The following is a 26,837-nucleotide window of genomic DNA, read 5'->3' on the forward strand; positions in this document are numbered from 1 at the left end:
AACAAAATCTTGCAAATTCTGAATGTGCTTTCCTCCCCAGCCTCATTTTATCTTGGTATAAACTAGGGAGGGCTTGCCTGAGAAGTTTACTCTAACTAGTTTCTTGGAATGGGCTCAAGCTCCGCTTATCTGTTTGTTGCCTTGGTAGTGGCACTGTCCTCTATCTTCCAAGACCATTCTCTTTGCCCTTTACAATTACCTCCAAATATTTAAAGATATAGACTTGTTATATTGGGTCCGCTCTATGTTTCCTTTTGGTCAAAAAGCCATGGCTTCAGAGGTCTATTTTTCAGTAGAGCTTCCAAACAAACTTAAAAATGAAATTAGGTTGTATTATATTTCTTGAATGTCAAGAAAAAATATTTAATGAGATCATAGAATCAGGTTAGGCTAGAGACGGTGAGTTCTAGGCCTACCTTAAGCACAAAAGCCAACTGGGTGACTTTGGACCAATCATTCACTCTCAGCCAAAGTTATCTCACAGGATTGTTGTTGTGGGGGAAAATGTGAGGAGAAAGAAGTATTAGACATGTTTTCCGCCTTGAGTTATTTATAAAAATAATAGAGGCGGGATACACATACATAAATAAATAAAGAATAAAATATTCATTAATAAAATGCAAAGATAATCCATGAAACCTTCATTGAGGGAGATAGATGATTGAGAAATGTGAAAAAAGAACCCTAGTTATCTAAGATTTATCTTTATTTTCATCTCTGTATTATTCAGAGCCGAGGTGCCGCAGTGGTTAGAGTGCAGTAATGCAGGCTACTTCAGTTGACTGCTAGTTCGGCAGTTCGGCAGTTCAAATCTCACCGGCTCAGGGTTGACTCAGCCTTCCATCCTTCCGAGGTGGGTAAAATGAGGACCCGGATTGTTGGGGGCAATATGCTGACTCTGTAAACAGCTTAGAGAGGTCTGAAAGCCCTATGAAGCGGTATATAAGTCTAACTGCTAACTGCTATTCATGATAGTAGAATAAAGTCTACTGTCAATATTGAATACTACCAGATTGACATTGGTTGTTTAATTTACCTTCTGAGTTATGTTTATATATAAAGGTTGTTGATTTTATGAGCAAGTCTAAATATCCAGATAAGAGTTATTTGATCCATTTGGGGAAAATGTATATAAATTATTTCCAATTTTTACTATGTATTAACTGAGATAAGCAAAAGGAGAAGGACATACCAGGAAACACTGAAGAAAAAAAAATGCCTAAGGACATAACTGCAGTCTGCTAAAGTAAAGCTTTTCATACTGTTATCGCTAATTATAACAAATGAATAGCTTCAGAAAGAACTCCAAAAATCTCATTACAGATGCATTCCCAAACCAAAATCATGCTGATTGAAATCAGCTATTTTGCCACCGAATTCCAGCAAGGGGTTTAGTGGGGATTGCAAATGGGCGCTGGGAGCTCCAGGTTAACCACTTTGTGCTAATCCGATATTCATGATTTAGAATCCACAGTGGTTCCGTTTTGTTCAACCCATGACATCAAATACACAGGCCATCTTGTATCTTGCGTGGATTTAATCTTTAATTACCAGATGAATCAGCGCACACTGGGAGCCTGCCTGAATGAGCAGAATAAAGAAATTATTCCGCATAGGGAGAGGTGTAAGAGAGACTCCTGACCCCCTCCTCAAAAAAACAACCCCTAGAATGAATATCAAGAGGTCTTAATGTGTTAAGCAAAGCATTGTACAAGCCTGCATGAACTGGATGCTATCTGAATGCCTAGAAAGCATACTGAAGTATCTACCAGTGAGCATTAGTTAACCATGCTAATTGCCAACAGAAGGATCATGCTGAAGTTCTATAGAGATACCATCACCTCCTTGTATAGGTGAGCTGTTTGGAGAGGGATTGATAAAAGGAAAGATCTTTGGATTTCATATCTGTTTCTCCCCTGGTTTAATGTTAGTTACCCGCATCTCGATTTATGAGGGGGAAAAACAGAATGGCCTGTTCCTTTCTCTCTTGTTTTGTGATTTCCTCTCCTCAGGATGCAGTTCAGATGGCGAAGAGACTTTTTTATTTCTTAGTAACTCTAATGAACATCTGTTAGCATTCATTAATAGCTAGCTATAGCCATATGCCACTTTCAACACAAGTATATTATGAGCCTTTTATTTTATTTTATTTTTTGTCCCAGTGGGATGTTCTGCTACTTAATTACTCGGCATTCCTTCAGCAGTCTGCTTATGTTCAGGAGGATATTTTCTAACAGGGACTTCTGCAACGCAACCCACATTTTCAATAGGTTATTACAAAATGGCTTCAGTTACTACCAAACTAAATATAATATGCAACAGTTTTACCTTTTTTTTGCCTAGCAAATCTCAGCACGCACGCACACACACACACACACACACACACACACACACTAACTCAGTAACTCAGAAGCAGTAATATTCATAACCGTAAAATGGCTCTATCTAACTTTGGGTCCCTAATTTTGTTGGACTATGATTACCATCAACCTTAGTGTCTGGTCATAATGGCTGAAATTAATAGAAGTAATATTCCAACAAAGTCAGGTTAGAAATTTGATTGACCTGGATGTATAAAATATACACAGAGGAAGGATAGGGGTTTTTTTTTCTACAAAGAAAACCTTAAGTATTGATTATAATTTTGCCAAGGACAGTCATTAAAAATGTGGCATCATTTATGAATGTTATTGTCATTTTTATAACTCACTGTCATATAAGTGTGCATGCAAAGAAAGTTCAAAATCACAATCATGAGCAAAGTCTCCTGGAAAACAATGAATATATATTATATCCCCAGGTTTACTGAATTTCAGCTCATTATATGAATTGTGTTCAAATGGGTCATGAATTTCTTAATATGCAGGGAAGACATGCTGGAATGAAAACCCCTGAAAAGAAAGCAGAGAAATGCAGAATTTTGTTAATTAACTTCTTAATTTGTTTTTGATTTGGTCTCTTTTCTTCGGTTTACCAATGATGGAATTTGAGTGTGAAGCACACTTATGATAGATATATTTTGCTTTTCCACGCTTCAAGAGAACACACTAAGCAACCTATTTACCTTTAATCTCCTTTTACCTGAAACATGTTCTGAAAGATTTATTACTTTAAAGGAAAGCAATGTTTCACTTTTCTTTTATACCACAGCTTTCCTGCTCTTTATAGTCTTCATTTCATCAGGCCGCACAATAAATAAAAGACCTCTTCATTGACATAATACGGTTGACAGCAGGCTGTCATTCATTTTCTCTTCTCCTAGTTGGGAATTCCATAGAGTTTTCACTTCTAGAGTATCACTCACAACCAAAGAGTATCGGCATTTAAAAGTTGTTTTAGGCAATTCTAAGTGAAGCAAACATGTCTCATGCTTTGGGAAGGTGAGGAATGAAAAACTGCTGTTGTTGAATCCATAGTTATGTTCCACAAGTAGTTGCTCTTTTCTCGTCAGTTGTTGGCTGCTCTAACTCATGTTTCAATGTGGCCATATGCTTAGATATTTGCTGGGCCAGGAACCAGGTTGCTTGCCTGGCATGGATGCACCCTCATTAATTGCTTTTGAAAAGACAAACCACTAGAAACATATACAAATTATATGGGTTAATAATTTAGGCAAGGAATACTGAATGAGAGTCATGAGTTAGGGAAGTGTCATCACAAGGTTAAATAACGTGGAATATTCACAGCTTGGAGAAAGCATCGTGTGGACGCCCACTGAATGGGAAATGAGAAGTTGAAAACATGCTGGTGAAATCCATTGCATAGTATTTTGAATGGTTTTTAAGACTAATATTGTTCCCTAGAGCAAGATCCTTACTTTCTCCTTAGTTGTGAAAAAACACTTTGTAATCATGGGAACTGGGCACCTGCAGAGTTACCAAGGCTCATTTGATTAAGTTCATGTTGCTAGTGGGAATATAGTGACAGTAATTGGATGTCTTCATAATTATAGGGACTTTTTCTGTTAAAGACATTTTTTTTTGCAGCAAATTGGTAGTTATTTTCCAAATAGTGTATATCGTTGTTTAAAGTTTACAATACATCCCACCCCCCAAGACAATTAAGATAAGGATTTAAAATTCCCAAGTGGTGCCACTGATGGTAGTGTGTGTTTGTCTGCAAGTATTGCATTCAGATATGATAAGGCACATTGTTATTTGTTTTGGACTTAAAGTAGTATGTTCTATAAACATAGTAAGTGTGTTTATAAGCCACGCTTTATTATAATGTGTGAATCCATCCACTCTTGTTTGTTCATGAAATCGTGGCTTGGTGTGTTGTGGAAGTGGCGACACAGAGCGAAACTAATGGAGTTATTGAGTGTTTTAAAGGAAGCTTTGAATGCTTCTCAGTGGCTTAGTTGGCAACTGGGCAATTAGCCCAGGATGATCTGGCAAATACATCACACTCAGTGGTGGGATTCAAAAATTTTCACTACCAGTTTTGTGGATGTTGCTCAGTGGGCATGGCTTGGCTTGGTGGGTGTGGCTTGGTAGGCGTGACAGGGGAAGGATACTGTAAAATCTCCATTCCCACCCTACTCCAGGGGAAGGATACTGCAAAATCCCCATTTCCTCCTGATCAGGTGGGACTTGAAAAGCAGAGGATAGATGGGGGTGGGGCCAGTCAGAGGTGGTACTTACCAGTTCTCCAAACTACTCAAAATTTCCACTACTGGTTCTCCAGAACTGGTCAGAATCTGCTGAATACCATCTCTGAACACACTAAATCACAATGGCTTGGTTCACATATCGCTCTAGTTCAAAATCCAATAAACCATCTAAATCATGTGTGAATCCAGCCAATTTAGGCTAAGTTATCCTTTTCTTTTAATACTATACTTTTATCCTTTTCTTTCAACAGTGTTATACATTATCATTCATACTTATACCTATTATGATAAATCTCTGATATAGAAGAAGGAAAGAAATCATTCCATTATTTAGCACTCAAAATTGTGGGTTTTGAATTTGTTAGTAGTCAGATATGCAATATCTTTCTCCAATTTGTAAAAAGACATGCTCTTCAATTTTGTATCCTCTCCCTGCACTGACAGACAATAACCAACAATGAGAATATTGAAGCCATCCCAAAGGCAGAACACAGAGCTATTGAACTGTCCAGTCTATCACAGATCCTATCAACTCCAGTGTCTACTGCCGTCTTTTTCATTTTCATTTCAAAGGATCCTGGTAGAGCCAAGCAAATTTAACATAATTGTGATGCACTTAAAAGTTTTTTTTTTTAAAGGAACTATGTTTCAATGTACTCATTGTACAAGAGATGAAACAAGCAAGCAGTGAGCCCTTCATTAATCACTATCTAGTAAAACCTAAGGCCATCTGTTACTTGGCTATTTTAAAAAATGAACAGGGAGGGAAAAAGAAACAACAAAAATCAGGAAATATTATGTACCATGGAGTTAGTACATAATTATGTACCATGGAGTTGCTTCACATAATGCTGTACAGCCATTTTATTCAGTTTATATGGAAGATAGTGAACAATTTCCTGGTCTATCTTTGTGAACCGGTAGTTGTATAAAATCTATCATTATACTTGGTTTCCTTTTAATTTTTTAAAAAAATGTTTTTATTTTTTTGGCATGGATTCTTGTATGAGGACATATAAAAATAATATAACTGAACAATTAATATAAATGATATTTAAGGGTTACACTACTTTGTTCAGCAACAATTGCTTAAATCTGATCCGGACAGTGGCATCCATGGAGGATGGGGTGGGGAAGGAGATCAGACTGATGAAAGCAACATTACAGTATCCATTTCTTTTAAAAAAACACTATTAAATTTCTGCAAAAGATAAAACATGAAAAGCAAAAATAGGAATGATGGAGGAAAAAAATAGGGACAGGGAAGACGCAAAGAAATAAAAAAGAGAAAAAGATAAACTCCAAGTTATTTTAATACAGTACAAATAAAAAACACATTGTTTTTGTCTGAAATCCAATATTACACAGCATTTATGTAATCATTAATAATTCTAATCATCAACTACCAAAATTAATTTAGAAATTATTTTGGTTTCTAGCAAGAAACCCAAAAGTGGCTTCCATGCAGAAACAAAACTAGACACAATCTCTTCTTTAATCAAAATTGGACAATTCACCATCCATTCTTCCATTGTGGGAATCTGTAAGTCTTTCTATCTCTGGGCGTATTAAAGTCTTACTAGAGTTATCATATGTAAACAAAGTCCCATAGTTTTTCTCCAACTGCTTATCCATTTAACCTAAAAAGAAAAACCTCCAGTTTCAATTGTACATTTGTTTTTTTAAAAAATATCTGAATGAAAGTTCACATTTGTTCCTAATAATTCTTAGCCTTCTTACATGTCCACCAAAGGCAATAAAAGATGCCTTCAGAGTAATTATGTTTCCAACATATGTCTGAGATACCATTATGCATCTTTGACAATTTATCAGGTGTTAAATACCAATGATGGACCATATTCTTTCGCATTTTAACTCCAAGTGAATTTTAATCCCTCTCAAATAATGAAAGATCCTTTTTCTTTTTGAGGAACACTGGCTCCATTTATATTCCATGTTGAAAATTTATAATCCATAATGTCAAACACTCCAGCACACTCTTTGGCTGTGGCTCCCATCTCCAAAACCTGCACTTCAGTATCTTTCTGCATTTGTTGTCCACGTAATCCCTACTTCTTTTATGTGTGTCACCATGCACACCCAGGAGAGACAGATCTTGTACCACAAGGATTTATCAGAATGATAAAAACATCAAGAACCTGCAGATGCTTCCGCGTGTAGGCAATCCACAGCCTCTAAATCTATTTTTCCAACTCAAAGGATGCATTTTTGCATATCCTAAATTTGGTGCCAAAAATGGTCCATTGTTGAGTGCTAGAATCCCCCTCACAGTAAGGGGCACAATGGAGTGATACGGTGCCTTCAAATTTCTCAGCTGGGAGGGGAGGGGAAGAAAGGGGAAGGGAAAGGAAGGTAAAAGAAAGAAGGAAAGGATAAGAAAGGAAAGGAAAGGAAGAAAGTCAACTGGCAGTATGGCTTGCTTTTTATTTGTAAATGATAAGCCTTTACTCTTGTAAATGATAACCTATACTCAAACAGGTGATTTCAACATCACAGTGGCAGAAATTATTTAAAGATAAATTAAAGTAGTTCATAGTGTTGAAAAAAATTGAAATATGCGGTACAGGTAGTCCTCAAGAGCACAATCGGGACCAGAATTTCAGTTGCTAAACAAGGTGATGGTTAAGTGAATCACACATGATGTTGGGCCCTTTTTCCTATGCCAGAGGCTGACTGGGAAATTTGCAAATAGAAAAAATTATTTTTATACCACTTCACAGTGCTTTACAGCCCTCTCTAAGCATTTTACAGAGTCAGCATATTGTCCCCAACAATCTGGGCCCTCATTTTACCCACCTCAAAAGGACGGAAGGCTAAGTCAACCTTGAGCCTGGTGAGATTCAAACTGCCAAATTACAGACAGCCAGTAGGCAGCAGAATAGCCTGCAGTACTACACTCTAACCACTACGGCACATATAGCAATGAAGTGAGCCCAGGACACTGTGACTGTCGTAAATACAGGCCAGTTGCCAAGCTTCTAAATTGTGATGATGTTATCATGGGGAGACTCTGATGGTTGTAAGTGCGAGGACCAGTTGTAGCTCACTTTTTTTTTACTGCCACTGTAACATCAAGCCGTCACTAAAGGAATGGTTACAAGTCGAGGATTACCTGTACTATGCACCTAAAGGGGGGGGGGTTGAATATTTTGATAACAAAGCCCAAGTATGGAAATTAAGTTCAACATTGGTATCAAATCGCTGCTTATGGTTAGAAAAGTGTGCACACAGAAATCAAGGATGTTTCCTTTAAGAAAGTTTTAAAAGTCAGTAAGCCGTATTTACAAGTGAGGATGGAAACTGTATCTCTCTCATGAATCTGCCTGAATCAAGGTGCCTAGAGAAGCCGTTTCTTAATGAGTCCATCCTTGAATGAACAAGGACTCCCAGTGGTACCATCCTTTCTGTGTAAAAGCTGATGCAGCACTGAATCTCAAGTCTTCTAGGACTTATATAGTGGAAATCTATTTAAAGTCTTCAATCTTTTTACAAAATCTCTGCTCTTTTATAAAAAGACGTCACCGTGTTTGCATTTTAATGGTTTAAGCAAAATACCGTTTACCTGCTCTGAAAGGTTGATTGTATGTTTGTTGCCTATTTATACTAAGGGGCATATTATTAAATATTGGAAAAGCATTTTAAGCTCATTACAGGCAGTCCTTGATTTATGACAACAATTGGGGCCAGAATTTCTGTTGCTAAGCAACACAGTTGTTGCCAGAGTCGCATCCAGTTTACAATATTTTTTTTGCCACAGTTGTAAAGCGGAACTCCAGTTGTTAAGTGGATAGCACAGATATTAAGCAAATCCAGTTTTCTCTATTGACTTGTTGAAAACTGGCTGGAATGGTCACAAATGGTAATCATACAATTCCTGGAGGTTGCAAACCTCATAAATACGTGCCAGTTGCCAAACGCTTGTTGTGGCCCACCAGCAGCCAGCAGAGCTGGCAGCAGAGTTGGACAGTGAGGAGGTTGGGGAGGAGCATGGGCCAGTCCTGGAGGCTGGGCAGTGTGCCCATGCACAGAGCTGCTAGAAGAAAAGAACGACTCAGAAATCAGGGTAGACTTGGGAGTAAAGTGACAGGTAGAAGGTTATTGGCTTCTCCCATAGAAATAAAAGAGGAGCAAAAGGGGAGTGGGCTTTTGCAGGAAACTATTTGTTCGTTCAATCATTGGATTCATTTCAGGAGTGTGAAGATCTGTTCGTGAATCTCAGAGACTCTGTGCCCAGTATTTCCTTACACAATACTTCATTTGGGAAAATATTTACATAGCAGCTTTCCAAGGTAGATAAGGTCTGTAGTCATAAATATTCATTTGAAAGACTGTTTTCCAGGCCTTGCTGAATGTGAATGAGAGGAATTCACATTCGTTTAATAAAAGGGGTTTTGTCGGGAACAGGACTCTGCCTGTGCTTTTTGGGGAAGCCTAGGTCAGAACAACACCCAAATTTTGATCATGTACTGTAACTCTGAGCATGCTGTGTGAGTTGTAAGTGTAAGGACTGGTCTCAAATCACAGTGCCACTGTATTTTCAAACAGCATTTAACGAATGGTCGTAAGTTCAGGATTATCTGTAACTTAAAGTCTATTTTAGGCGTAATAAAGTAAATTTACCAAGCTCTTATATATTAATATGAACTTTATGAATGAATTTCAAAGATCTCCTTTAAGCATTTGAGGTTTGGGTTTCTCATGTGTGAGTATGGGTGTGTGTGTAGGCATATACACATACATACATATATACACAAACCAACATATGCATATATACACATACCAACATATAACATGAAATAGCAGACACACATTCATTTGTGCTAACACAATTCTGTAGCAGAAGCTTTGTACTAATTAAAGGCATCAGGTAGCAGGTAATCTACATGATCTCCTCTTGGAGCACCAAAGTCAGAGTAGATCATATCAGTCTGTCTAGACAGGTCTTTTGACTTAGTACAAGGCAGGTTCATATATATTTTTTAAAGTGATATGCATGGAAGGGGCTGCTGATCAAGAAATACAAGTTTCAAAGCTCTTTTTATATTTCTGGAACTATTTGCCTGTTGTTAATTGGTTTTTTTTTCTTTTTTCTTTCCCTGTTTGTTTGTTTGTTTGATCCCAGCCTGACTAACTTAATTTTCTTCCTACTCATAACCACAACATCAGACATTCTCAGGACATCAGAGTTCAAAAAGCATCATACCGATTTTCATTCCTTGTACGTTTCTGTTTAGAATTAATTTTATCCTTAAAGGGGAAAAAAACTTTGTGAAATGTACTGTAGTTTAGACTGTGTCCTAGTATTTGTTCATGCTGGTTGGGACTAATGGAAATTGGATTTCCACAATACCTGGAAGGATACCAATCCTTGACACACACATCTGTCACAGGTGACCATGACATTTGCCATCTGGAACAAAAAAGCAACTGGCACTCTCCACCAACATCCATGGTAACAATAATGATAAATTCACCCAGTCCCTAAGTTGTTTCAGCACATTAAGCAGACACACTCACAAGGATCTCTCTCAGACTGTAAAATGTTTACAGATTGTCCTCTATTTACAACCATTTACATGACTGTTCAAAGTTACAATGGCACTAAACAGCAATAGCACGTAGACTTATATACCGCTTCACAGTGCTTTTACAGCCCTCTCTAAGAGGTTTTGCAGGGTCAACATATTGCCCGCAACAATCTGGGTCCTCTTCCCCACCTCGGAAGGATGGAAGGCTGAGTCAACCTTGAGCCTGGTGAGATTTGAACTGCCATCTCAGCAGTCAGTAGAAGTAGCGTGCAGTACTACACTCTAACCACTGCACCACCATGGCTCTAAAAAAAGGTAACTTATGACCAGTTTTCACACTTAAGACCATTGCAGCTTCCTCCTGATCATGTGATCAAAATTGGGGCACTTGGCAACTGGCATGTATTTATGACAGTTGCATTGTCCTGGAGTCATGTGATCACAAGTTGTAACCTTCTCAGCCAGCATCCAGCAAGCAAAGGCAACAGGGAAAGCCAGATATCATTAACGATCTCATGATTCACTTAAAAACTGCAGTGACTCACTTAACAATGTGGCAAAAAAAGTCATGAAATGGGGCAAAGCTCACTTAACAACTCTTTGCTTAGCAGTGGATGTTTTGAGCTCAAAAATTTTGACTCAGCCTTCCATCCTTCCGAGGTCAGTAAAATGAGGGCCAAAATTGTTGGGAGCAATATGTTGACTCTCTAAACCACTTAGAGAGGGCTGGAAAGCACTATGAAGTGGTATATAAATCTAAGTGCTGTTGCTATTGTGGTCTTAAATTGAGAACTTTCTATATCTTGTTTTGTTTACTAAACAAATAAATAGAGTTGTTTTTAAAAAAAATCTTCATGATACTTTCTGAATCCTTGAACTGCCCAATCGGAAGGCTGGTTTTGCACCACACCTTATTCTGTAGCCTCTTTCAGGAAAATAAATGAAATGGAAATTTACACCAGTTTACAAGTAAGACTCTCTTGCAAGAGTCTTATTTATAAACTGATGTACACTTTCATTTCATTTGCAAGAGTCTTATTTGTAAACTGATATATACTTTCATTTCATTTCTTTTCCTGACCAAGAGTCTGCACGATAAGGTGTGATGCAGAACAAGCCTTACGACTGGGCAGTTCAAGGATTCAGACAGTATCATGAGCATTTTTTTTAAAAACCCTCTATTTATTTATTTGTTTAGTACAATAGAACAAAAGCACATTTACTTTTGAGGAGACTTGTCCAACAATAGTAGCTTTGAGCCAGAGGTGAAGGTAGACCAATCTACAAAATGAATATCAAAAATAAAATCAAGACCACAGAGGTGCAAGTTCTTTCCCATTAAAAGGGTTTCATTCCATATTAACCACATGTGGGAAATGCAAAGCCTAACGTCAAGGATATGCAAGGGTGAGGAATCTGAATTTTCCAAGCAAACTCCAGAGAAGAAAATGCAGTAACAATTTGTGTACATTGAAGATTTCCAATTTCAATTTCAATTTGTGCCATGTGTTCAGAATACTACTTGAAACAATAGGATTCACATTTGAAGAATTTTATGCCCCAACATGGGCATGGAATTTGTTATTATCCTATGCGCAGAACATCAGCCATCTGGCTGAAGATCATTTACATTTTTGACTGATGTACAGGCAGCATGATGTGCATAACACTTGCATAGAAATGGTGGGAAGGGGACTAGAGACTCAGTAGAAACCATGGCACGTTTGCCAGTCTTGGTGATTACCGTTTGTTGGCTGTTTGCTTTCTTCCAGAAAAGATGCCAACTAATTTCAATTCCTGCGTGTCCCAGGACATCACGCCGATTTCTATTACGTGCCTCTGAAATTGCATTCAGCCCCACGCTTTATTGCAGGCGATGACATGAATCCCAGAGGCAAAATCAGGCTGACAAAGAAAAGGACTAGCAGAACGAAGAACAAAAGACAAAAGCGCTAAAAAAAAAAAAACCCTAAGCGATGCAGCGATGTTTTGGTTCAGGATAAAATATTAAAACCTGTTCCCCGAAATGAATCCCTCTTGCACTTTACGGGCTATTACTTATGCTTTTGTTTCTGCCTTTTGCTTGCATGATCCAGCTTCCAGCATTGAAATCCCACCTAAGTGTCACAAGGAGCACATCACTTGTAACAGGACTCGTGAAAAAGGCGTTAGGGTCAAATGAGCTGTAATTTGTCATTCAGGAATGCAATCGCTGTGCAGAATTGTAAAGTGCAGGAAATCAGCCATAGGGACAAAAAAGCATTAATGCCTCCCTCTCTAACCCTCGTGATCCTGGCAGAAATGATCTATCTGAGGCCAGCATTCACTCTGGGAGGGGATCTTCCATAAATACCAATCGAGGCTTATCTCTCACTCTAAACAAAAACTTTCGAATGAACATTCATTTAAACTATGATAGAAGATGTGTGGGGGACTGGGACCTGACCTATGATTTACACCAGCCTCACAACCATAGATTGAAGGTGTTGGCAGATACAAGTTAGCAATATATTATTTTTCCTTCAACCTCTACTTTCCCACTGCTGCACAGATGCTCCTAGAGCTACTCCTTGCCCCTTAATATCCTGACAAATGGGCCTACCAAGTTGTTCTAGAAAATAGCGTTTGTGCCACAAATGGATTGCCTTCGTGGCAATCACATATGCATGAATTCCAATCAAGCAAGCTGTAAGATGTTAATTACTGTAAAATGCTGCATGTAGCTGGGTGAATTGGAAAAATTACAGGCAAGTAGGAACCACACATGTGGTTTTGTGGTTGAGCAAAACAGATTGCACCCTTTAAATCCCAGCTACTGTTCTCAAGTCTCCTCCCCAAAGCTGAGGGAAATTTTAGCCTTATAGACAAGGCTTTGCCTAATTCCAGCTACTCTGTGAGAACCTGACTAGATCAGGAAACAGTTTAAATTGCACAGAGAAATTATGAGCAATCAGCATTCCCAAGATGTAGGAGAAGGCTTTCCTAGGCTTAACTGAGCTGGACACGAATATTTATCATCAGTGGAAAGGTAACATAAGCAAAGTAAAATAACACTGTGTTGCATTTTCTCTTCCCCTGCTTCGATATCCATCAAATGCTATCCTAAGGATTTATGTTTAATCTTTGTTTTAAGCACTGTGACAAAGTAAAATGTGAGGCAATTAAGAGTGCAACATGTCTACCTAATGATCTTGTCGTAAGGGGCTAGGATGGCAACATTCGGGAACATCTGAGACTCCACCGCAGGAGAGAAAAGGAATGATAAATGAGCTAAGTGACAGCTCCTTATGCAATAGAGAGACAGCCCACCCAGTGACTAAACCATCACAACAACAACCCTACTGAATTTGACCCAGGGACCAAAGGAGAAAGCAATAAAGCTCTTTGTCTACAGTAAACATGAAAGAAAATAGCTACGGTTAAGCTGGAGCTGTATCTTAAGAGTAGCATAATATTTCAGCAACTGGTTGTTCAAAGATGATGAGGGTTTTTTTCCCCCCTCCATATATAATGAACCAGAGTTTTGAACTTTTATTTTTTATAATCTGTTGAGCAATTTAGGCCATACTTCACAAAAGAAAGGAGCAACTGTACTTAATCTGGCTGATTTAGCCTACAATCATAACTTCACTTATTGTAGAACAAGTATGAACTCCTGAAAGGTAGGATTTACATCCATGTAGACATACACAAGATTGGATTATCATGAGTTGTGGCAAGTGAGTCATGTTTGTATAACATACATGCAGAATTTAGAAGGAGGGGATAGAGCTTTATTTGTTATGATTTCAAAGAAATGGAACTTGTCCTAGATGGGCATTCTTATTCTCTTCTCTGAAATTCTCTTAGGCACGATACTTCATAAAAATTTATCAAGACTACTATTGACCTCAACGTAGAGTACATTGAAAGAGATGATCTCCAAGGTCCCTTCCAACTCTTCCATTCTGTGAAGTTGCCTTCAAGTCAGAACATTGATCTAAAAAAATGTGACCCGCTCAGATTCATAGCATCCTTTTATCTCAGATCTCTGGGATATTTTCCTGGAAAATATAAGAAAGAACATCCTAAGATCTATGGGCACAGTTATCAAATATACAAAACAGCACCAAAACATTTCAGGGATAAAGCTCCTGGCTTCGCTTAGATCAATGGGAAAATAGGATTGCAATGATTCAAGTCAGCACCATGCTTACAGGTCATGGCAGATGATGTATAATAGCACCAGTGCTTCAGATATGAGGAGACACTCTTATATTGTCTATGCTCAAACTGTAGCTGTAATTCCTTGCCAGCAGCTGGTTACACTGGCTAGAATATATCTCTTGATCAGACAGACATGCATCAGATTTAATGCCACACATGTATGCATTGTCCCTTGGTGTCATTCCCTTAGAAGAACAGGGTGATTGCTTAAATGTTGATATTCACTGCGGTCATTCCAAAAAAAATTTTCTTGAATATATGTAACTATATTATCTAAGTTATGTAAATAAGGATGCAGTGGCTCAGTGGCTAGGATGCTGAACTTGCCAATCAGAAATGTTGGCAGTTCAGCGGTTTGAATCCCTAGTGCTGCTATCCCAGCTTCTGCCAACCTAGCAGTTCGAAAGCACATAAAAATGCAAATAGAAAAATAGGAACCATCTTTGGTGGGAAGGTAACAGCATTCCGTGCAACTTTGGCATTTAGTCATGCCAGCCACATGGCTACGGAGACGTCTTCAGACATCGCTGGCTCTTCAGCTTTGAAATGGAGATGTGCACCACCCTCTAGAGTCGGGAATGACTAGCACATATGTGCAAGGGGAACTTTTACCTTTACCTAAGTTATGTAAGTTTCAGAACATTTTTCATAGTAAGTTGTAACTGGTTCATGATGCCCATTTCTGCTATACGAAAGAGCCTCTTGTCATCCTACCAGTTGTATTGAAGTTTGATTAGCGGAGTGTAGAACCAGCATGCTTCTTTGGCTGATAAATATTGAAGCCAAAGTTCAATATATCTAGTCTGAGAAATATTGAGGTTGCCCTCAAACATTTAGATGCTTCTTGTGATCTGTTTGTGCAAATTTAGACTTAGGCTTTTGCTTTTATGACTGAACAGTTGGCATTGGCTCTTTCCATTTAAATAAAGCACCCATTCTTCTCTCCTCTGAAGTTTTCAAGGCAATTTAGCTCACCAACAGTAAATTTTGAAATAAGAGAATAGTCTGGCACAGATTATGATTTGTTGAGGCTGATTTGACAGATCTTCCACTGGTTTTGTGCTTTATTTGACCTTTGCATCTCTGAGTCTTTTGCCCTTAGATGAAAAGGTCCCTGGATGTGTCATAGTGTTTTTGATGCAATCATTCTTGTAAGAGGGGCCAAAATGAGAGTCTTGACTGAAATCCAAACCTGAGATTTCAAAAAGGGTTGAAATAGGGTTGAAAGACAGTTATAATACATTTTCAAAGGAACAAAAGTACAATGACAAATTGGAGGATAGAAGAAAGATTGAGGTAATAATAGAAATAATAATATTATTTCTAATAATTTCTAAATATTATAATTATTTCTAATTATAATAATAGAAATTCCATTAATAGAATTGATGGAAAAACCATGCTTAGTAACTGATTGGACAACCTATCTGCTATCATTTTTATTATTTACTAGGTGATAACCTGGCTTTGCCCGGGTATTTATTTAAAGGGTGAAACTGTCCAGACCAAATGTAATTTCTAATGTTGGATTTCCCCCCTTACCACTTGTGGAGTATTGTGAAGCCAGTACCATGGAAACTCCACTGCACTGTACAGTAGAAGCCATTTTACGGGTACAATAGGCTGTATCTTAACAGAACACACATCCCAAGGGGTGTTAGGGGTGTCTTACCCTCACACAATTTGTTTTCAGAGAGCAGGTCATCTGTGTACCAAGTTTGTTCAAAATTGCTCGAGGTGTTCCAGAGTTATGCTGGAACACACACACACACACACACACACAGAAACACACAGAGACACAGAGTGCCATTTTTATAGAGGGAGAGATTTATTAAATGTCCATCCTACATTATTTATTCATTCATTTGTTCTTGTATTCAATCCCATATAAGACTGGCACCAGCACAATCAATGACATCACAACAGGCACAAAGAATCAGGACCATTTGTAAGGTTGCAGCATAGATTTATTCAAGCCTACACACATGATCTGGTCAAATAAGAATCAACACTAAATTGGCCCCAGATAAGTGTCAATGGAATCCAGGAGGGGTTGGACTTGAAGCACTTGCAGGAACAAAATGATTCCAAGCTAATGATGCATTTAAGTCCCCTGCCCCTCCAGATCTTCCTGCTCTTTTTTGTTAATTGTTGTGATTGGGTAAATTACAGCTAGAACTCTACCTGAAATCTCTATACCTGAACTAAGTACCTGTAACCAGCTCATTAACTGAACCCGAATATTTTATCATCTTTAAGATCAGAGAGGAGCATGGGATGGCCTCACACTTGCCTTACCTTTCAAGAACCCACAGGTAAAAAAAAAACAGCATTCAATGAACTTTAGATAAAGGTTCATGTTAGAATTAAAAACAAAATGCCTACCACAAAACCCAACCCACTGCTTTTCAGATCAGAATGACAACAGCAGCCTTTTGAAGTAACATTCTTAAAGCTTTGTGGAATAATAAGATTGCATGTGGAATTAAATTAATGAGTGGGTAAAGAACTCAAAACAGCTAGGGATGTGCTCAGACGTATTTCCCTAGAGGACCATCTGAAGAGGAAGCTGGGTTTTATGTTCAACTTTGTCTTCTATTGATCTACATTCTTTGCTGTCTCCCTATCTCCACTTTTAAGCGGTAGTTTCACTTTAAAAGTGCAGGTGACTAGCTTGTTTAATTGGTTAAAATATCATTATCAATATTTTATTTTTAAAGTACTTTTTAAAAGAATGAAACATATCGGCTGATAAATGACATACGAGGGCCAGTTGCTTAAACCAGCCTAGCCAAAATGGAAAGTAAAGAAAACCACTTTCTAGAAATGGAAATAATCTGAGAACTTTGGGTCAGCGCAAATACAACATGCAAAATATTTACACTTCTCTTACCTATGGGGTTTTTCTCCTGTTTAATTGGCCGTGAAAAATAAAGTTAAAATTCCATTTCAAATTATTTCAAAGGTAAATGGTAATTTGCAGTTACGATAAAGTAGTTCCTTCCATATTTTGGATGTAAAATTTGTATCACACTTTAGAGAGAGTAAAATGTATTGGACATGAGGGACAAATGACAGACCAAAATCTACTTGTTAGACTTGGAAGTTAGGGTGTCCACTGAAAGAGTCTAGTTTAGAATTAATCTATAAGGGAATTTCACACTTTTTCTTCTCCTTCTATAGGTATTGCCTTCCTTATAATGAACATTTTTTGTTATAATCTGTCAAGATTCTGTTACTACAGCCTACATCAATAAAGCATAGTTCCAGTCAGATTTATGGAGTCTGCTTTCTAACCTGGATTATCTCAACTTAAAGTAGGAGTGTCCAACCTTGACAATCTTAAGTCTTGTGGACTTCAACTCCCAGAATTCCCCAGTCTGCCATGGGGAAGTTGAAGTCCACAAGTCTTAAAGCTGCCAAGATTGGATAAGGTAAAGGTAAAGGTAAAGATTCCCCTTGCACATGTGTGCTAGTCGTTCCCGACTCTAGGGGGCGGTTCTCATCTCCGTTTCAAAGTCAAAGAGCCAGCACTCTCCAATGATGTTTCGGTGGTCATGTAGCTGGCATGACTAAACACCGAAGGCACACGGAACACTTTACCTTCCCACCAAAAGTGGTCATGCATGCGCAAAAGCGGTGCGTGCAAGCGCATGTGTACGAGCGTGCATGCATGAGCAAACTAGTATTAAAAAAATTGGAAACCCATCACTGGGTTCAAACCACCGAACTGCTGACCTTTCTGATCGACAAGCTCAGCATCTTAGTGACTGAGCCACCACATCTCCTTGGTAGATTATCTTCTTTTCTCCTAGGAACAATTCCATTTATTCACAAGTAAGCAAAAGTCTTGTTCTGGTGTACCAAGACGTCTGAATTAAGCACACCACACTTGTTAATATAATAGTTAAAAGATGTCAGGAAGTTTGTTGCTCTATACATTATTTCTTTATTACATTTTGATGCCACCAAACTCCAAAAAACTTAAGGTAAGGTTCGCCTTGCACAAATGTGCTAGTCGCTCCCGACTCTAAGGGACGGTGCTCATCTCTGCTTCAAAGCTGAAGAACCAACGCTTTCCAAAGACACCTCTGTGATCATGTGGACGGCATGACTAAATGCCAAAGGCGCACAGAATGCTGTTACCTTCCCATCAAAGGGGTCCCTATTTTTCTACTTGCATTTTTACCTGCTTTTGAACTGCTAGATTGGCAGAAGCTGGGACAAGTAATGGGGGCTCACTCTATTACGTGGCACTAGGATTTGAACCACCAAACTGCCGACCTTTCTGATCGACAAGCTCAGAATCTTAGACATTGAGCCACCATGTCCCAAATAATATGTAAGGGTATTTCCTAGAGAACTGTAGCATATGGGATTTTTTTTAATTGGCTTGGAATGGCTGCAGTTATGCTGACAGGTCAGCAAATGGAGAGAGAAAAGTGGGGAAACTGACTTTTGGCCTTCAAGGACAGATGTGCTCTCATGAAGGTTGATGAGTTGACTTAGCTGCTAACCGGAGCTGATATGGGAAGATTCACAACAGTTCACTTGGTCCAGCCCAGCGTATAAGAGGTAGGAACTAGAAACCTGGATTAGATGTTCCTCAATTACTGGGTGGTTTGACGCTGCTGGTTTGACCCAAAATTAGAGAGAGGGAGAAATAATGAGGAAATGAAGAGAAGAAAAGACTGTAGAAGAGAATGGCTGAAGAAAAAAAGTCGAAGAGTAAAGTTATGTGAGTATGTGGAGTGGTTGTTGGTTCCTGGTCAGAGAGGGAGAAGACCAGCCCTTTAGGGTAGCTGCCCTAGGGGACAAGAAGTTCCAGAGAAGATGGCATCTTCAATGTAGGAAGCAGGGAGCTGTCTGTCTTTGGCAAAGCCCTGGTCTCTGGGGAAGGAGAGAGATGTTTCTTACCCAACAGAGAAGACACAGACAGTGAGCAGATCCAAGAAAAAGAGATGAGCAGTGGTAAGCACATCCATTCATAAATCCAGCACATTCCTTTCTTTTTATTCTGCCTTGATAAGCTCAGAACAGGGTGGGAGATGGAGTCAAAGGGGAGAAAGTGAAAAAGTTAGGAGAGTTAGAGGGGGAAGTCTGGGGGGAGGGGGAGAGACTAAGATTAGGTAAAAGCCGGGATCTTGCTGTAAATACCTAATGTAAATACCTGTTGTAAATAGTTTTACTGTATGTAGTAAAAACATGAAAGCCTCCACAGGCTTATTTCTCTTTGTCAACTGCCATTCTTGCAAATCAAAACAGTTGTAAAACAACCTGGTTGCCCTGTGACAAAAATCACTGAAATAAAAGACATTTTTCTATTTAACCAAAAGAAAGACAGCCTCGAAGTTGAATGATCTTTTCCAGAGCAAAACAAAAGAGAAAAAATAGACAGGAAAAACTAGCCTACCTCCTACCTCCTGCAATAGATCACAGTCTTAAGAATCCTAAGACTGCTTCCTATTCTAAAGATAAAAGTTTTTGAAAGGGAGGGGGACTCCAAGTTATGCCTGGAGGCCATGTGGACTTGGGGAAGAATCAGTTTTGGGTCAAACTCCGACAAGGCAAAGTAACTGTGGGGTTTTGGGATCCCCCATAACTGCTTTGCCATCTTTAATTCTGGTCAGTCGTGACATTCCTCTCCTAGTCAGTACTGGTGTGCAGTCTAAGGGTTTTCCCACATTCATGGTTTCTACTCAAAGAAGAGATGGCAGCTATGACCAGGAGGGTCTTTGCATTTCTTGCACACTAGTTGCACCTTTCCTTAGATCAGGGGCTAATGCTAATAGTCACTGAGGCCCCAGTCGCCTTCCAGTTAGGCTGTTGCAATGCGATTTATGTGGATGTGCCCATGAAGAGCTGGAGGTGGACTATGCCGTCACAAGGACAATAGCAGATGCAACTTAGTCCACTCCTGTACCACCACTGCTATGTGAGCTGTACTGTCTCCCATTTGGAGATATGGCTCTAACATTACAGTAAAGATTTTAGAAAAGTGGTGAACATCTGGCTTTTGTCAAAAGCATTGAGGCCAAGATGTTAATGGCTCTGGCATTGGATGGTTGGGGGAGGAATGTGGAGAAATGTAAATCTCACATTCAAGGTTGTGCATTGTTTTAAGTTGTTTTAACTGTGTTTTTTATTTTGTTCACCAGCCAGAGTTCTCCAATCCTAGGCAGTGGCAGATGCTGCAAACTCCATGTGGTTTCAGGAAGGGCATCTAGATTAAGGGTTGTAAAAAGGGGAGATGATAGATAGAAGGTAGGTAGGTAGGTAGGCAGGCAGGCAGGCAGACAGACAGATAGACAGATAGATGATAGATGGATAGAAGATGGATGGATGGATGGATGGATGGATGGATGGATGGATGGATGGATCATAGGCAAGTAAGCAAACAAGCACTTTTCTCTTCCAGCTTGTGTAGTCATTGCCTATTTTTCCAGGGATTGGTGACATAAAACTGAACTTGTAAATATCAGGTTTCATACACTAATGAGTAATTCTATAACATTGATATGGATGTATATTTAAAAACTGCACCCTACAAGGCTTATCTGTGGCAAGTATGCCCCAACATGAACAGCAATCCGTCCATTAGGAACTTTCTTGTGGTTAACCAGCGCAATGACACTCTATGTTTACAACTTTACATGCTTTAAAATTCAAAGCAAAAGTAACATGGGAAGTAACATGCTGAACAGGAAAGCACCAACTTTCATCATAGTCATAATGAATCATCATAATATCCAAGAATATTCCTGATTTCTAGATAGGTCACATATATGTTCCTTAGAGCTATGAGATACAGGATGGCAAAAATCCAGATGTCTTAGATGGAAGCAAGGAACTATAGAAAATTCTGCCTGGATTTTTGTAATTAAGATCTGCTAGACCAGACGTTGGGGTTGGGGGATGACTGGAACACCAGCCAGAGACCACAGATGTAGATAAACTGGGGACTGATCATGAGTAACTTAGGACCTAGAAAGTATAATGGGTTGTACCTGGCAAATTAGTGTCTTGTGACATACCCCACTGGAACAACAGCTTTGTGAATAAGTCACCTATTTTGGATTTCAGCCATCTTCTTTGAACAGTCACAATATGCTTTAAATATGTAAGGCACACCTACATATTCCGAAAAGAAAGGGGTCTTTTGCTGTATGAATACAAATACCTACTTAATGCTACTTTTCTGTAATGAGGAGTCTGAGGAGGTATTTTACTTGCAAGGAAGCAACTCCATCGTAATACCAAACCTATGACTTTTCTAGAGAAATGTCGCTCATGCAGGAATTGTAGGTTTTGAAAAACGGAGGGGAAGGATAGCATTTTGTAAAACACAGTGGAAATATTCTGAATATGAAACAGGCCTCTTCAAAGCCCAGGGTAAAAGCTTTATTTGTGTTTTCATTTTGGAATTCTGGAGCAATTAGCATAGAGGGAGTAATTCATATATAATTACCACTCCCACGTTAAATAGCCTTAAATTTAGAACAAGAAATAGTCATTAACAAGAAGATAGTGTGTTGCTAATGTTACTAAAAGCAGCTTTATTTCAGTGGGAATAAACCCGTTCACAAGATGCTCTCCGTACTTAACTAGTTTAAGGAATCATCTGCAAAGGAATATATTTTGAGGGGAACTAATTGCTTAGAACTGGGGTTTTGAAGCAGGGCTATTCCCCCCCCCCCAAAATGGAAAAGTGTGTGTTTGAGAAAGATAGCAGGAAAGGTATCAAAAAAGAAAAATATTTGTAGCTCAGGATTGAAATCAGAGGTGGTATTCAGCAGTTTGACCTGTTCTGGAGAACCAGTAACGGAAATTTTGAATAGTTCAGAGAACCAATAAATACCACCTCTGACTGGCCCCACCCCCATCTATTCTCTGCCTCCTGATCCCAGCTGATTGGGAGAAAATGGAGATTTTGCATTACCCTTCCCCTGGAGTGGGGAGGGAATGGAGATTTTACAGTATCCTTCCCCTGCCATGCCCACCAAGCCATACCACGCCCACCAAGCCACACCCACAGAACCGATAATAAAAATTTTTGAATCCCATCACTGATTGAAATGAAGTGTTCTTGGTGCTCTTGATTATATTCTAATATATTTAGAGCAAACCCAAGTCCCTACTAGCACTGATGATGTTACCTAGTTTGGGTAATAAAATGTCTGCCAAAAAGCATTGATGCTCAGAGAGCACCAAGGAATTCTCAGGAAAGGTAGCCTTGTATCTGTGAGAAATGGCAGACAAAACATTGTTTTCTTTCACTTTAAGCACATGAGCTCACCTTGAGCTGAAGATACCTCAACCTACAGAGCTAATATATAGCTTGATGCCTTCTAGGAAACTGCTGATATTGTACCTGCATATTTGGAAGAATACTCAAACTATGTAGTAACCACATCAGAAAAGAAGACAAACCTGTAATGACTCAGCACAGTTCTGGGAACACCATCTAATGCTGTGCGGCATCTCTTTCGCTATTCTCATAAGTATTTCATACAGTACATGTTTGTTTGTTTATTGGATTTATATACATCACCAATAGGTATGTGTCATTCATAACCCTAAATAAAGTACAATATTTCACATAGCATTTGGGCTATGTCGCACAGTAGTCACACAGCAGGGAAAGAGGCCCCTCCCCAAAAGGTGGAAGCTTCATCTTTCCTTGCAACCAAGGAGCCTGCAATAAAACTTTGCTGTTCTGGGGTGGGTGTCGAGTCTGCTTGTTCAAACAAGCCAGGCCTGGATTCCTGTTGACTGATAAAAAGAGCAGAATGTGGCTTCATGGCTGAGATGCAATTAGTTCCATCATAAGCATTTGGTTTTTGTTACTGCTCGTTTGGGGGAAGGGGGGAATGGTGCTATGGAATTATATTTTCCTCATCTCCTCCTTTGCATACTTCAAAAATATGAGAGAGGGGGGAAGGGGGGAGGTCTGAAGCAGTAGTGAAATTCATTTTTTTTACTACGGGTTCTGTGGGTGTGGCTTGGTGGGCGTGGAAGGGAAAGGATACTGCAAAATCCTCATTCCCACCCCACTCTGAGGCCAGCCAGAGATGGTATTTGCCAGTTCTCTGAACTACTCAAAATTTCCACTACCAGTTCTCCAGAACCTGTCAGAAACCTGCTGAATGTCACCCCTGGTCTGAAGCATGATTGGGAGATTGTCTTTATCGAAGTTTTATATTCTTGTTTTGACAAATGAAAATTAAAAGATTGAGTTTTAAAAAGACCTCACAGCACCATGGTGTTTTTGCTTGGCTCATGCTAGGGTCAGGATGAAACAAATACAGGAATACTGAGTGTGTGTATACAACATGTGAGCTGCACCTGTGACATCCAGTTCCCTGAAAAATGCCCAAGAAGAGGTTTCACAGCCTCTTCCAATAAAAAGTCAATCGTATCTTTAAGTGGAGCTGTCCTCAAAATATGGATGTGATCTAGTGCTGGGCAACACTTCAGATTTGATTCTAAAAATATGTTTCAGAGCAGGCAAAGGATAAAGTATGATTTCTCTGTGAAACTCTTTACGCCAGCCTAGTCTTTTTCAAGATAACATGGCAGCTAGAAATGGCAGCTTCTCTATCCTGTGGAAAGATAGTCTACCAAGCTTCAGCTTGGGGTTGCAAGTTCTTGGAATGACACCGGGGGTGGGATCCTATCGGCTTCACTACCAGTTTGCTGAGCGCGTGCTTCACGCACATACGCAGTTCAGGGGTGGCTTCCAGCAGGCACTACTGCCAGTTCACTCATGTAAGCTTCATGTGTGTATGTGTGCACTTGATGAGTGCTGTGCGTGCATGCACGGTGCATGCGCAGAAGCAAAAGACAAGATGGTGATGCCTATGGCGCTGCTCAGAGAACCGGTTTGGGGCATGGCATGCCTGGGTCACTGCCGGTTCCAGCAACCCAGGCACCAAACCCACCTCTGGTTCAACCAAACCGGTCCAAATCGGTAGGAACCCACCACTGGCGCAGTTAACAGAAAATTGAACTTTTGCATTGAAAACAAGGAAGGGAGCAAGGAAAACAGTTGAGGAGCAGCAAATCCATCTGATACCTCTGCTCGGCTGGGCTTCAGAAGCAGAAATAAAGGTTAGCATAATGCAGGGGCAGATGGATGAGCACATTTTCAGAGAAACAGAGAACCGGTTCGCTCTCAACTTAAAGTCAGAGCTACTGGTTCAGGCGAACTGGTCCGAACCGATAGAATCCCACCTCTGGATCACATCATTAATTGGCATGCTTGGAGAAAGTTTGCCTGAAATCTCCATTATTTTAATTGAGATTTTGAGAGTGAGAGGAAAAGTAGATTGGAAATCCAATCCAGAAAATGGTATGAAAAGGCATACAACTGCAGAATCAACTATTGCAGTGTACTTCATTGCTAAGGGAGGGGAGGAATAATTGTTTTATTTAAGTAAGAAATGTACTTTTGAACCATATCGTATCTTTAAGGAGAACACCCTGTTATTTGCATGGGAATGAGTGCAATAAAACACTGCTTGCTTTGAGCAAATATCTCAGGACACAAGGAGATTCATCCTGTAATGTTATTCACCTTTATTCCTGGACCTGTATTATACTGCCTGTATAGTTGCAAAGTTATTGTTTTTCTAATGCAAGCAGTAACATTCTTGTTGGATCATCGTTAGAGAGTTATATGTTTCCTATTAAGTTGGATTAGTGGAGGAAAGGGGGAAATTAGCCTCTTAGAAACCCTCCCCCCCAAAACCCTGTGGCCACTGACTTATTTAAAATGAATTGGATAGAAACTGGATCCTGCCTGTGCAATGCCATGGGAAATCAGCATTCTTAAAACAGGAGTTACTCATCTACTAAAGATTTTTCTACTCATTTACTAAATGATAATAAGGCAGCAGTTTTAGTAAGGTCTCTAAGAATCTTGCAAACAGCTTTGCGGGGATGGCTGGATGACTATTTCTGGAGCCTTGGCCAAAACGATGCCCTTTTCTACTAAATTAGGTTAATATTTTGTGTAGCATTGGTCAACCTTTTTTTTTCTCTCCCAAAAAAGCACACGATCCTACTGCAATCCTGTTGATCAGGTACTGTACAGCCATTGGTACATTCCAGAGGTTTTAGTCTCTAACCATTGGCTGTACAGTCTTAGGTTTACATGTAGCATCCACACAACAGCACATTGTGGGTGTAATTGCATACTGTAATGGAGTATAATACTGTGAAACTGGTATAATGGATATGAATTATCTAATTCAAGTTCTGCTGAAAATTGGACATAATAAATTTGTTTTATATTGCCATTACTTCATCAATTTGCTATTAAATGTATTCCCACATTTATTTCTGGAAAAAAAGTGGGCCAGGCAACCTTATTACCCATCCCAAGAGAAGGTCAATTGATGTTTATTGTTGACAAAATTTCATGCACTATTTTCTTCTCACACAAGAGCCCTCATAGGGGGTAAACACTCATTAGTAAAATGCTTGCTTGATGAGAATTATTTCTATGAACTTGAGTCTCTGCCAGCATGAACTCATTAATCAAGTATAAACTCTTTCTTTCCTGTGCCAACTTATAGTAGCTCTATAAAGTACTTACAAAATTAATTATCATGAAACTAGGAATAACCTTTTGTTCAACGTTGTTGGTAGAAATATTGAGGTATTGTAGCAAGACTGAAATTAAGGATTGACATACTAGGAGAAAGCATGAAAGGTTTGTGCCAAAGTTAAACCAGGGCCCCATAGCAGTTTAGCATAATTTGTGAACTCAGTCACTTACTTTCACCCTGACTTGCCATCAAGGAGCAAGTTAGACAAGAACGTTCTTGAAAGCAATGCAGAAACAATGATTTCAAATCAATTTTCTGCTAAGCTGCATTTTGCAGTGTTGGTTCGTTTCTGTATAAATTGCGCCTCCATGCCCAGAACTCTATTGATAGCATTAGTACTTATTCAAAATTCAGCTTCTAAAGATTTTTTTATTGATCTCTATAAAACATCAACAATAAAGTATAAATTCAGAGTTTTATCCTTCTGAGGCAATGATGTAAAGACTCTTGGTACAGCTAGCTATGATTTGTGGGCCACCATGTTTGCCTTCTTCAAATGTGGCTTCTGATAAACTTCCTTTAAAAATACATGTCAGATGAAGATCTGAATTTGAAAAGGTCAGTGTTTATTTTTCTCTCTCTTCAAATTCTACATATGCATACCGCAGTCCAGATCTGAATCATGTAACCAGTATGTGCCACACAAATGTACATAAAGTGCAATGAACATAATTATTGTACTATACTATATAGCTGATAGTACTGTACTGTATTATAGTAATGTACTACACTATATAGCTGATATTACAATATTACTTCAAAATACTTTAAAGGTGAGATTTAAACCAGGGGTGTCAAACTCAAGGCCCAAGGGCCGGTTCCAGCCTGCAGGGGTTCTTAGATCTGGCCAATGGGGCA

The sequence above is a fragment of the Thamnophis elegans genome, chromosome 1 (genome assembly GCF_009769535.1).
Source record: "Thamnophis elegans isolate rThaEle1 chromosome 1, rThaEle1.pri, whole genome shotgun sequence".
Classification (NCBI taxonomy): Eukaryota; Metazoa; Chordata; class Lepidosauria; order Squamata; family Colubridae; genus Thamnophis; species Thamnophis elegans.